Genomic DNA, 11,277 nt, shown 5'->3' with positions numbered 1-11,277 from the left:
TTAAAGTCTGGCAGAGAGCAGGGATTGTGCAATTGAAGGATTTGTTCCTAGACGAGACGTTTGCGAGTCTGGGAGCATTGACGGAAAAATATGGGTTGCCACCGGGGAATGCATTTCGGTATATGCAACTGAGGGCTTTTGCGAGGCAACAGGTGAGGGAATTTCCACAGCTCCCGGCGCAAGAGATTCAGGACAGGGTGATTTTGGGGGCATGGGTGGGGGATGGTAGGGTGTCAGATGTATACAGGGAAATGAGAGACGAGGGGGAGATCATGGTGGATGAGCTGAAGGGAAAATGGGAAGAGGAGCTGGGGGAAGAGATCGAGGAGGGGCTGTGGGCAGATGCCCTAAGTAGGGTAAACTCTTCGTCCTCATGCGCCAGGCTCAGCCTGATACAATTCAAGGTTCTACATAGGGCGCATATGACTGGAGAAAGGTTAAGTAGATTTTTTGGAGTGGAGGACAGGTGCGGGAGATGCGCGGGAAGCCCAGCGAACCACACCCACATGTTTTGATCATGCCCGGCACTACAGGGGTTCTGGGTGGGTGTGGCAAATGTGCTTTCGAAAGTGGTGGGGGTCCGGGTCGAGCCAGGCTGGGGGATGGCTATATTTGGGGTTGCAGAAGAGCCGGGAGTGCAGGAGGCGAGAGAGGCTGATGTTTTGGCCTTTGCGTCCCTAGTAGCCCGGCGAAGGATATTGCTTATGTGGAAGGAGGCTAAGACCCCGGGCGTGGAGGCCTGGATAAACGACATGGCAGTGTTCATAAAACTGGAGCGGATAAAGTACGCACTAAGAGGTTCGGCTCAAGGGTTCACCAGGCGGTGGCAACCGTTCCTTGACTACCTCGCAGAACGATAAGGGAAATGGGGAAGGTAGCAGCAGCAACCCGGGGGGGAGGGGGAGAGGGGGAGAGGGGGGGAGGGGGGGAAGGGGGGGAGGGGGGGAAGGGGGGGAGGGGGGGAAGGGGGGAGAGGGGGGGAGGGGGGGAGGGGGGAGAGGGGGGGAGAGGGGGGGAGGGAGGGAAGGGGGGAGGGGGGAAGGGGGGAGGGGAGGGGGAGGGGAGGGCCCACGCGGGCCCTCAGGGGTTTCCTATAGTTGTTTGTATATTAGCTATTTATACTGGCGTGTGGGACTTCACTGTTTTGGAGAGTTATTATTTTGTTGTTGGCAGTTGCCGTTTAGTTAATATATTATTTATTTGTTAAAAAACGGTCATTATTATTTATATTGTTTTAAAGTTGTAAAAAGGGGAAAATCCTGTACTGTTCTTGTTTGACCGAAAAATATATATTTTTAAAAATGTAAGCCTATTTATGACAATAAAGATTATTATTTTTATTATAGTTCACACACCACATGGTGTAAATTCAGAGGCTACAGTCAGCTAATTGTACTCAGCAAATATCAGGGAGACCAAAGCCATTGACCTAGGCCCCAACCGCAGACTCCATTTCCTCCCATGGGTCCCGTCGCGCTCCCTGGTCACTGTTTGAAGCTTGGTTTGTTCGTAACCATGGCGTCGTGACTTGGTGATAATGAGTTGATGTTCCCAACCCACACCCTCAGTAGCCCAGGCCCAAAACGGCGACGTTCTCTCCCTGATCCTTTCCAGGCTAACTCCCCTCCCACCTCCACACCTCCTGGAAGATGTGAGTAGCTCCCACCAGCATAGCTCCCACCTTGTTCTGCTTTGGGATTGATACTTGAGTGCCCCTCAGAAAGAATGCGATCATTGTGATGCTTTCCAACGCTAGGGAGCCACCCCCGCGCGGCTCAAACTATTTCACCTCGCTCGCATGCCTATGTTAGCTTAACAATATCCTGGGGAAATTGGTGCTGGCTCTTCTGGACGCTGAGAGCTTTGGAATTCGCAACCCGGAGCTGAGGCTAACATGCTCAGCACTGAATAAGGATTGGATCTTCAACTTGCACGACCCAGACGGCCATCAGTCACAGGTTGGCCTTCTCACTGAGTTAAAGCGCTGCCCTGTCTGATGACGGGCACTCCCGTCTGCTCTCTCAGGTGAATGCTGCTTTCAAAGAAGAGCTGGAGAGCTCTCCTCGATTCCCTGACCAATATTTATTCCTCAATCACTCACAAAAACACATCGTCTGGCCATCATCACAAAGATGTCCGTTGGAACTCCCCGTGCGTCAATTGGCTGCTCACTTTTTGATATTCCAGCCAGTGAAATGCCTGGAAGCACCCACTCATGGCAGCACGGCGGCGCAGTGGTTAGCACTGCTGCCTCACGGCGCCGAGGACCCGGGTTCAAACCCGGCCCCCGGGACACTCTCCATGTGGAGTTTGCACATTCCCCCCCGTGCCTGCGTAGGTCTCACCCCCACAACCCAAAGATGTGCAGGGTAGGTGGATTGGCCGCGCTAAATTGCCCCTTAATTGGAACAAAAAAGAATAGGGTGCTCTAAATTTATATTAGAAGAAAGAGACGCCCTATTAGATTACTCTGGACCTCCTGGGGTGCACCACCCTCCAATAAGATCCAAGGGAGCAGTTTCGAAAAGATCTCTAGGATGTACGACCTAGATATAAACGAAAGAAACATTTCCAACTTTGCTGTCGGCAAACTGGGGGGATTTGTGGGTGGTGAGGGTGATGCAAGGGGGCTTCAAGATGATTTGGGTTTGAGTGAGTGGGCAAACAGATGGCAAATGCAGTTCAACACGGCTAAATGTGACGTTGTCCACTTTTGGTGTGAAAAACAGACATGAAGTGTGTTATCTAAATGGTGATGAGTTGGGGAATGTGGATGTACAAAGGGATCTGGGTTTCCTTGTACACCAGTCAACGAAAGTGGAGAGGGGGGGTGCAGCACGCAGTAAAGTCTTGATATGTTGGTCTTCATTGCAAGAGGGCTGTGGAATTCTCTACCACACAGGCTGTGGAGGCCAAGGGCTGGATTCTCCGAATTTGAGCCCATGTCCTGGCGTTGGCGTGGGAACGGTGGCGTTTTACGGCCGAACATTCGGCACAAAATGGCCACTGATTCGTTTGGTTGGGGGCCAGCAGGACGGCAGCGTAGAGCACCCAGGGCTAGCTGCCGAAACGCCCCAGAGAATTGCCGGGTCCATAGACACGCTTGCGCAAGGAGGCGGCTTGTAGAGGCCACTGCGGCGTGCAATATGGCGGCGGCCGCGCGCGGACCCGGTCTGCGAAACAGTGCCCCCGCCCTTTGACTGGCTCACGAACCCCGGACCACCCCCCAACAGTGCCCCCAATCTCTGACAAAGTCTCCCCTGCCTGATTGACCCTCCCGACTGTGACAGCGCTGGACTGAATCACGCGGAGTTCCCCGGCGGACGATGGTACACGCGACCGACGCTGTCCGGAACCCGGCCGTTCGGGGGCGGAGGGCCTCAGGCAACGTCCTGAGGCCGTCGCTACGGCGGGCGGCCTACTCCTAGTCACTGAATGTACTCCAGAATGAGATAGAGAATTGTTTAGATTTTTATGACATCCAGGGATATGGGGAGAAAGCGGGAAGAAGGCTTTGAGATCGAGGATCAGTCCTTTTCATATTGAATTGCGGAGCAGGCTCGAAGGCACAAATGGCCTCCTCCTGCTGCTAGCTTTGATGTTCTGAGGCGGTAAAAGGCCTGGTGTAGGCACAAGCCCTGCTGTCCTTGCCAGGAGAACTCAGTTCACACGTGGGCGGCACCAGCCGCTCAATATTAGAGCTTCCAGCCTGACCCAGTTTATTTCTTTCGTTGACTGGTTAAATACCAGGAGGAAAGGCGGGGAGGTGATCTGAAAAGCATTCCCGTGTTGCCACAGAACGCCTTTGTGCTTTATACACACCTGTCAACAACTTGGCAACCTGATCCATTGCAACCCCGTTATAATCGGAGCTGTGGCTCCGAGCGTTTCTGAGTAACACTTGGATAGATCTAGGGTTAATGCTGCCTTGAGGGCTTGTCGCACAAGCAGGTGAAGGTCAGTCATAGACAGGACATGAGCTCTGCCATGGATACTGTTCCGAGGGGCATTCACTTGGGAAGAATCCCCTGATTGGGGAGAATTAAAAACCGAAGGCCGCTCCTCGATGGTAGCAAAAGGATTCAGGTGTCATCTTTCATCAGAGTTTGCAGAGTTCCACCTTGAGGAAGTAAGTCATTTGAACAATACAGCTATAAATTTCAAGCATTTATATATTCTCCGCCACTCCCTTGTATCAAATCTCATGTCGCACATCTATATCCTGTCATAGCACTCTGGGCAAGTGCGAGGTCATGTGTCCCGGAGTCACGACACAACTCAATTAACCAATAATTCGCATTGAAATACCCAAAGTCTTTGGCCTTTGGCTGTCCAATAATGACAGTCACCAGGTTTGTAAGTTTAAAGCTGATTGCTGTTTATTTATAACAAGAACAAATATATAATATGCATTGAATACAGCTGCTTATACAAGCTAATGCCTGCTCCACCTTTAACTGCCCCACTCTCTACCCACACACACAAGACAGACAAACACCGAGGGTTGGAAAGGGGTAAAATAATAATGATCAGGGTTCAAAGATAAGAGTCCTTGCTTCAGGTGATGAGTTCTTAGCACCTACTTCACAGTGTGTGTGAGGATTAACGTCTCTGGTTTACAGCCTGTAATAATCTTCCTGACAGTGAGCAATATCTTACAGCTTTTCCAGTAGAGGCCCCTAGTTTCATATCAGCCTTTCATCAGAGAATTATCAGATTGCGGTCTCTGCTTACATCTGGCTGTTCTGTAGAGAGAGAATTATCAGATTGCGGTCTCTGCTTACATCTGGCTGTTCTGTAGAGAGAGAATTATCAGATTGTGGTCTCTGCTTGCATCCGCCTGTCCTGCAGAGTGAGAGTCGGTTACCACAATGGCCTTTTGGTGAGAATTAGCTTTTATCCATGGAGAAAACTGAGTGAGAATTAGAGAGCTCTTCCCCCTTAGCTGCCAATAAGCGAAATTGAAAGCTCCTTGGGTCTCTGAACCATTTCACTGGGAACAGGTCCAATCACCACCTGTTACCGAGCAGAGCACAACCTTTTACGACAATTCATTGGTCACCACCACATCAGTCGAACCGCGTGATCACTGATGTCTCTTGCTGCTGTAACCCTCTGCTGGCATTGAAGGCACAGGCCGATCGCAGGCTTCAATTAAAAACACAGGCTGCTTTCAGGACACAGGCCCATAAATCATCCATGGGTAAGAAAGGCAATGGCAGAAAGAAAAGAAAGGGGAAATCAGGGAATAAACGATCCCCGTTCCTTGGGGATAGGAACTGGGGAATCAGAGAACAGTGCAGAAAGAGGCCTCATCATTCAGCCCATCATGTGTGTATACTGACTCCCTGAATGAACATCTCACTTAGCGCCATTAACATGCAGGCTGGCCAAGGAGCGGTCAAAAATAGCGGCGGTCGCCTGGAGTGCCACTCCGCCAGCTCCATCCCGCCACTCTTGCCCATTTTCTGGGAGGTGGGACCGAGGGGTGGTTGGCAGCCAGCTGAGCTACTTCAGGGCAGATTGAGGCCTACTGTAGTAGGCTGACGGAGGTTTTCCAGTTGCCTAGCGGTGGGAAAAGGTGCAGCTGCCTGTAGGTGGCATCCTATTGGGCCTCCAGCTTTGGCGCACCCCTCCTCCCAGCGCACTGTCCTTAATTGGATGGTGAGCAGGTTCTCTGGCCATTAATTGGCTAGATCAGGGAAAGCCACAGGTGAGAGACTGTTCCCCATGCGGTGAAGCGTCTGACCCATGTTTAAACCTGTCTGACAAATCCTGCCCTTCCTGCCACTTGTGACCCTGAGGTGAGTTTCTAACCATCACCAGAACCACCTATTTCGGCCTTTGTCTCATTCCCTTGGTTCATCTGCTTCTGAAACCCTCATATCTTCATCGACTTGACGATTGGAAGGCACCCAGGTGGCAGGGTGGCACAGTGGTCAACGCTGCTGCCTCACGGTGCCAGGGGGCCGGGTTCGATTCCGATTTCGGGTGACTGCCCTTGTGGAGTTTGCACGTTCTCCCCGCGTCTGCGTGGGTTTCCTCCGGGTGCTCCGGTTTCCTCCCTCAGTCCAAAGATGTGCAGGTTAGGTGGATTGGCCGTGATAAATTGCCCCTTAGTGTCCAAAGATGTGCAGGTTAGGAGGCGTTATGGGGATAGGGCTGGGGAGTGGGCCTAGGTAGGGTTCTCTCTCAGAGGGTCACTGCCGACTCGATGGTCCAAATCTTCTGCTTCTGCACTGTCGGTATTCTATGAGACTCCTGGCTGGAATTCTATACTCCATCCAAGTAGACTTGGGTTGACCCAGAGACCAACCATTGCTGACCCGATTAAAAGCAGGGATGTTCAGAGCAGCGATATATGGATACAAAGAGCCAACGAGCACCGAGGGCTATTTGTTCATCTCGGTGCTCGCCTCCCCCCTCTGGCTCCCTCTTAAACACCATCTCTGCTTTGCGTCTTTTCAAATCCCTCTATGGGATTGGATACACACATCTGCCGTTTCCATCTCCTCCAGCCTTGCAGCCTGCCAAGATACCCGCGCTGCTCGAATTGCGATCTCTAGGACTTGCTACACTCTTATTGGCTCCGCCTTTGATGGCCGTGCCTTCAGCTCCCTTGGGCCCCAAACTCTGGAATTCCCTCTCTAAACTTTGCTGGGAAACATCTTTCTCAGGTTCATCGAATCAAAGATGTTTCAAAATCATTGCGCTGTTAGAAATTGGCTTCCTTCATTTCTCCTCCGTCTTCCCTGGAAAGTACGAACATTACAATTGAGAAGGAGGAGGCAATTTGGCCCTGAGCCTGTTGTGCCATTCAATAAGACCATCGCTGATCTGATTGTGAAATCAACTCCACATTCCTACTGACTCCCGATGACCTTTCATTAGAACATAAGAACTAGGAGCAGGCCATCTGGCCCCTCGAGCCTGCTCCACCATTCAATGAGATCATGGCTGATCTTTTGTGGACTCAGCTCCACTTTCCGGCCCGAACACCATAACCCTTAATCCCTTTATTCTTCAAAAAACTATCTATCGTTATCTTAAAAACATTTAATGAAGGAGCCTCTACTGCTTCACTGGGCAAGGAATTCCATAGATTCACAACCCTTTGGGTGAAGATGTTCCTCCTAAACTCAGTCCTAAATCTACTTCCCCTTATTTTGAGGCTATGCCCCCTAGTTCTGCTTCCACCCGCCAGTGGAAACAACCTGCCCGCATCTATCCTATCTATTCCCTTCATAATCTTATATGTTTCTATAAGATCCCCCCTCATCCTTCTAAATTCCAACGAGTACAGTCCCAGTCTACTCAACCTCTCCTCGTAATCCAACCCCTTCAGCTCTGGGATTAACCTAGTGAATCTCCTCTGCACACCCTCCAGTGCCAGTACGTCCTTTCTTAAGTAAGGAGACCAAAACTGAACACAATACTCCAGGTGTGGCCTCACTAACACTTTATACAATTGCAGCAGAACCTCCCTAGTCTTAAACTCCATCCCTCTAGCAATGAAGGACAAAATTCCATTTGCCTTCTTAATCACCTGTTGCACCTGAAAACCAACTTTTTGCGACTCATGCACTAGCACACCCAGGTCTCTCTGCACAGCAGCATGTTTTAATATTTTATCATTTAAATAATAATCCCTTTTGCTGTTATTCCTACCAAAATGGATAACCTCACATTTGTCAACATTGTATTCCATCTGCCAGACCCTAGCCCATTCACTTAGCCTATCCAAATCCCTCTGCAGACTTCCAGTATCCTCTGCACTTTTTGCTTTACCACTTATCTTAGTGCCGTCTGCAAACTTGGACACATTGCCCTTGGTCCCCAACTCCAAATCATCGATGTAAATTGTGAACAGTTGTGGGCCCAACACTGATCCCTGAGGGACACCACTAGCTACTGATTGCCAACCAGAGAAACACCCATTAATCCCCACTCTTTGCTTTCTAGTAATTAACCAATCCTCTATCCATGCTACTACTTTCCCCTTAATGCCATGCATCTTCATCTTATGCAACAACCTTTTGTGTGGCACCTTGTCAAAGGCTTTCTGGAAATCCAGATATACCACATCCATTGGCTCCCTGTTATCTACCGCACTGTTAATGTCCTCAAAAAATTCCACTAAATTAGTTAGGCACGACCTGCCCTTTATGAACCCATGCTGCGTCTGTCCAACGGGACAATTTCCATCCAGATGCCTCGCTATTTCTTCCTTGATGATAGATTCCAGCATCTTCCCTACTACCGAAGTTAAGCTCACTGGCCTATAATTACCCGCTTTCTGCCTACCTCCTTTTTTAAACAGTGGTGTCACATTTGCTAATTTCCAATCCGCCCTTTCACTCCCTTGTTCATCAAGAATCTATCTACTTCCGCCTTCAAAAAGTTTCAGAGCCTCGTGACCTCTGAGGGAAATAATTCCCCTCATCTCTGTTTTAAATGGGTGACTCCTGATTTTTAAACAGTGACCTTTCCGAGTTCCAGATCTCCCCACAAGAGGAAACACTCTCTCCATATCCTCTCCCTGTCGATACCCCTCAGGATCTAAAAGGTTCTGATCAAGTCACTCTTCTAAACACCAGGGATACCAAACTGACCTATCCAACACTGAACAGCGCCACAGTGGTTAGCACAGCTGCCTCACAGCTCCAGGGTCCCAGGTTCGATTCCCCGCTGGGTCACTGTCTGTGCGGAGTCTGCACATCCTCCCCGTGTCTGCGTGGGTTTCCTCCGGGTGCTCCGGTTTCCTCCCACAGTCCAAAGATGTGCAGGTTCGGTTGGGTTACGGGGATACGGTGGGGGAGTGGGCCTAGGTAGGCTGTTCTTTCAGAGGGTCGGTGCAGACTCGATGGGCCGAATGGCCTCCTTCTGCACTGTATGAAATGAAAATGGCTTATTGTCGCAAGTAGGCTTCAAATGAAGTTACTGTGAAAAGCCCCTAGTCGCCACATTCCGGCACCTGTTCGGGGAGGCTGTTACGGGAATGTTCGTTCCATGTTCTATGTTTTAAACCTACTCTCTAACCTTTCCTCGTAAGACGAGCTGGCAATTCCTGATATTAGTCTCGTCATCCTTCCTTGAACTGTGTTGATTTTCCCCTGGGTACTGTGTCCAGTAATAACAGAAAGTTCTGGAAGTTCTCCGAATTGGCTGCATCCATGGAAAACATAGTTAGTATTTCACATCAGTGGCTTTCACCAGTCAGTGGGAGCAAGCAAGCTGCGTTTCCAGGGAAATCCATCCCACCATACAATAATAATCTCTTATTGTCACAAGTCGGCTTCAAATGAAGTTACTGCGAAAAGCCCCTAGTCCCCACTTTCCGGCGCCTGTTCGGGGAGGCTGTTACGGGAATTGAATGGTGCTGCTGACATTGTTCTGCATTACAAGCCAGCTGTTTAGCCCACTATGCTAAACCAGCCCCTATGGTAGCTGTGCACTGCATTTTCATTCATTATTCAGGACAACAAGTTGGGGGGGGGGGGGGGGGGGAGGGGGGAAACCAGAGCACCCGGAAACCCACGCAGGCGCGAGGAGAACATGCAAAATCTCCACACACAGCCAGTCGCCTGAGGTCGGAATTGAACCCGGGTCCCTGGCGCTATGAGGCAGCCGTGCTACCCACAGTGCCGGCCAACTGGGAGACTTCAGGAAACTCGGGGACAAACAATGTGGAAGTGAGAGGCGCGACAGGCTCTGGGTCAGAATTTGTGAAGGTTCCCTTGTACTAGCAAACCACTCGGACTTCCCAAAGCCCCTGTCTGCTCAGTGGAAGAATTTGAAGCCTATTGTGTGGCAGATTGTTTGATTTTTGTAGCTTGCTGCCTACTTTAAAGCAGATTCTGTCAATATGTGAAGCTCATGCGCCCCTTCACAAATGGAGGCTCCTGCGGGGCTGAACTGATGTCTGTGAGCTTACAGAACACAATGGATGTTGCTACAAGGTACAATAACACCAGGTCTATTTGTAGCTTTGGGCACAGCCCTCAGATGGGCGCATTCTGCCACTTCCATACACACACATCCACGCACAGCAACATCGCTGGGCTCCGAAGGGAATACAGTGAAAATGAGGTCAACTGTGCTGATTTTAGCAGTTAACTTGAAAAAGAGCAGCCGCCAAGTTATTACAAACACTTCTAACCGGCTGTGGACGTGTCAGATGTGAGTATGGTTCATTTGATCCTTAGGGATGAGGTGTAAACAATCTCCTGCGCCACATTCCTTCACTTGTGGGGGGCGGGGGGGTGGGGGGGGGGGGGGGGGGGGGCGGGGGGGGGGGGGGGGGCTGTGAATAAATGAGGTCACCTTCAAGGATTTTAGTTGCAAAAAATGTTGAGTCGGAGGACACAGAATTGGCAATTTCCTCCCTTGACTGCTGAGCATTGGATGAACCTGTTCACGGTTAAACAAGCTGTGAATCGTAACTAAGTCAGGGTTCCGACACAGGCGGTTCTGGGTTTGCCACTGTTCGTGGCTCTGGCACAGCTTGCCCCATCTCCCAAGTACTCTTGCAAACGAATGTGCCAGAGATATGAAAATGAAATGAAAATGAAAATCGCTTATTGCCACAAGTCGGCTTCAAATGAAGCTACTGTGGAAAGCCCCTAGTCGCCACATTCCGGCGCCTGTTCGGGGAGGCTGGTACGGGAATTGAACCGTGCTGCTGGTCTGCTTTAAAAGCCAGCTATTTAGCCCAGTGTATTGCTTAATGTCCGATAATGACAATGACAACTTTGAAGCTCTAAGTAACGCAAGCTGCCTTTAACCTGGAGCAGACATTTGGCTGGCCTGGTTTTGCCTAATTCTGATCAGAAAGGACAACTTCTTTAGCTCCTGATTACAGTCCCCTCATTCGTATCAAAATCTCCCTGCTTTTTTCCCCCCCCAATGCAATTCTTCCAGCTCAATGACCGGCATCAGGGTGCAAGGACCCTTCGCCACCCCCGCCCCCACTTCCCAGGAAAATCCCCCAGAATGTGCAAGCTGCACATCACGTACTTCAGAATGTAGGTCTTCCCAGTGGAACGCCTCTGGGAGCAACTCCATGGCAACAGCTCAGAGCAGAGTGGATTGGTGCCTGCTGCCTCCTCCTGTGCTTCTGCCAGGCATCCACCAGCATCCGTCCTCCCGTTATCCTACACCATCTCTTGTCAAGGGCACTATCGTCCCCCTGTAGCCCACACAACGTGCAGTCCAGTTACATAACAACCGAAGCAATTTTGCCTTCACAGCAGCGTCTGACCAGACACTTATTGAACC

The sequence above is a fragment of the Scyliorhinus torazame genome, chromosome 20 (genome assembly GCF_047496885.1).
Source record: "Scyliorhinus torazame isolate Kashiwa2021f chromosome 20, sScyTor2.1, whole genome shotgun sequence".
NCBI lineage: Eukaryota > Metazoa > Chordata > Chondrichthyes > Carcharhiniformes > Scyliorhinidae > Scyliorhinus > Scyliorhinus torazame.
This window is presented reverse-complemented; position numbering follows the sequence as displayed.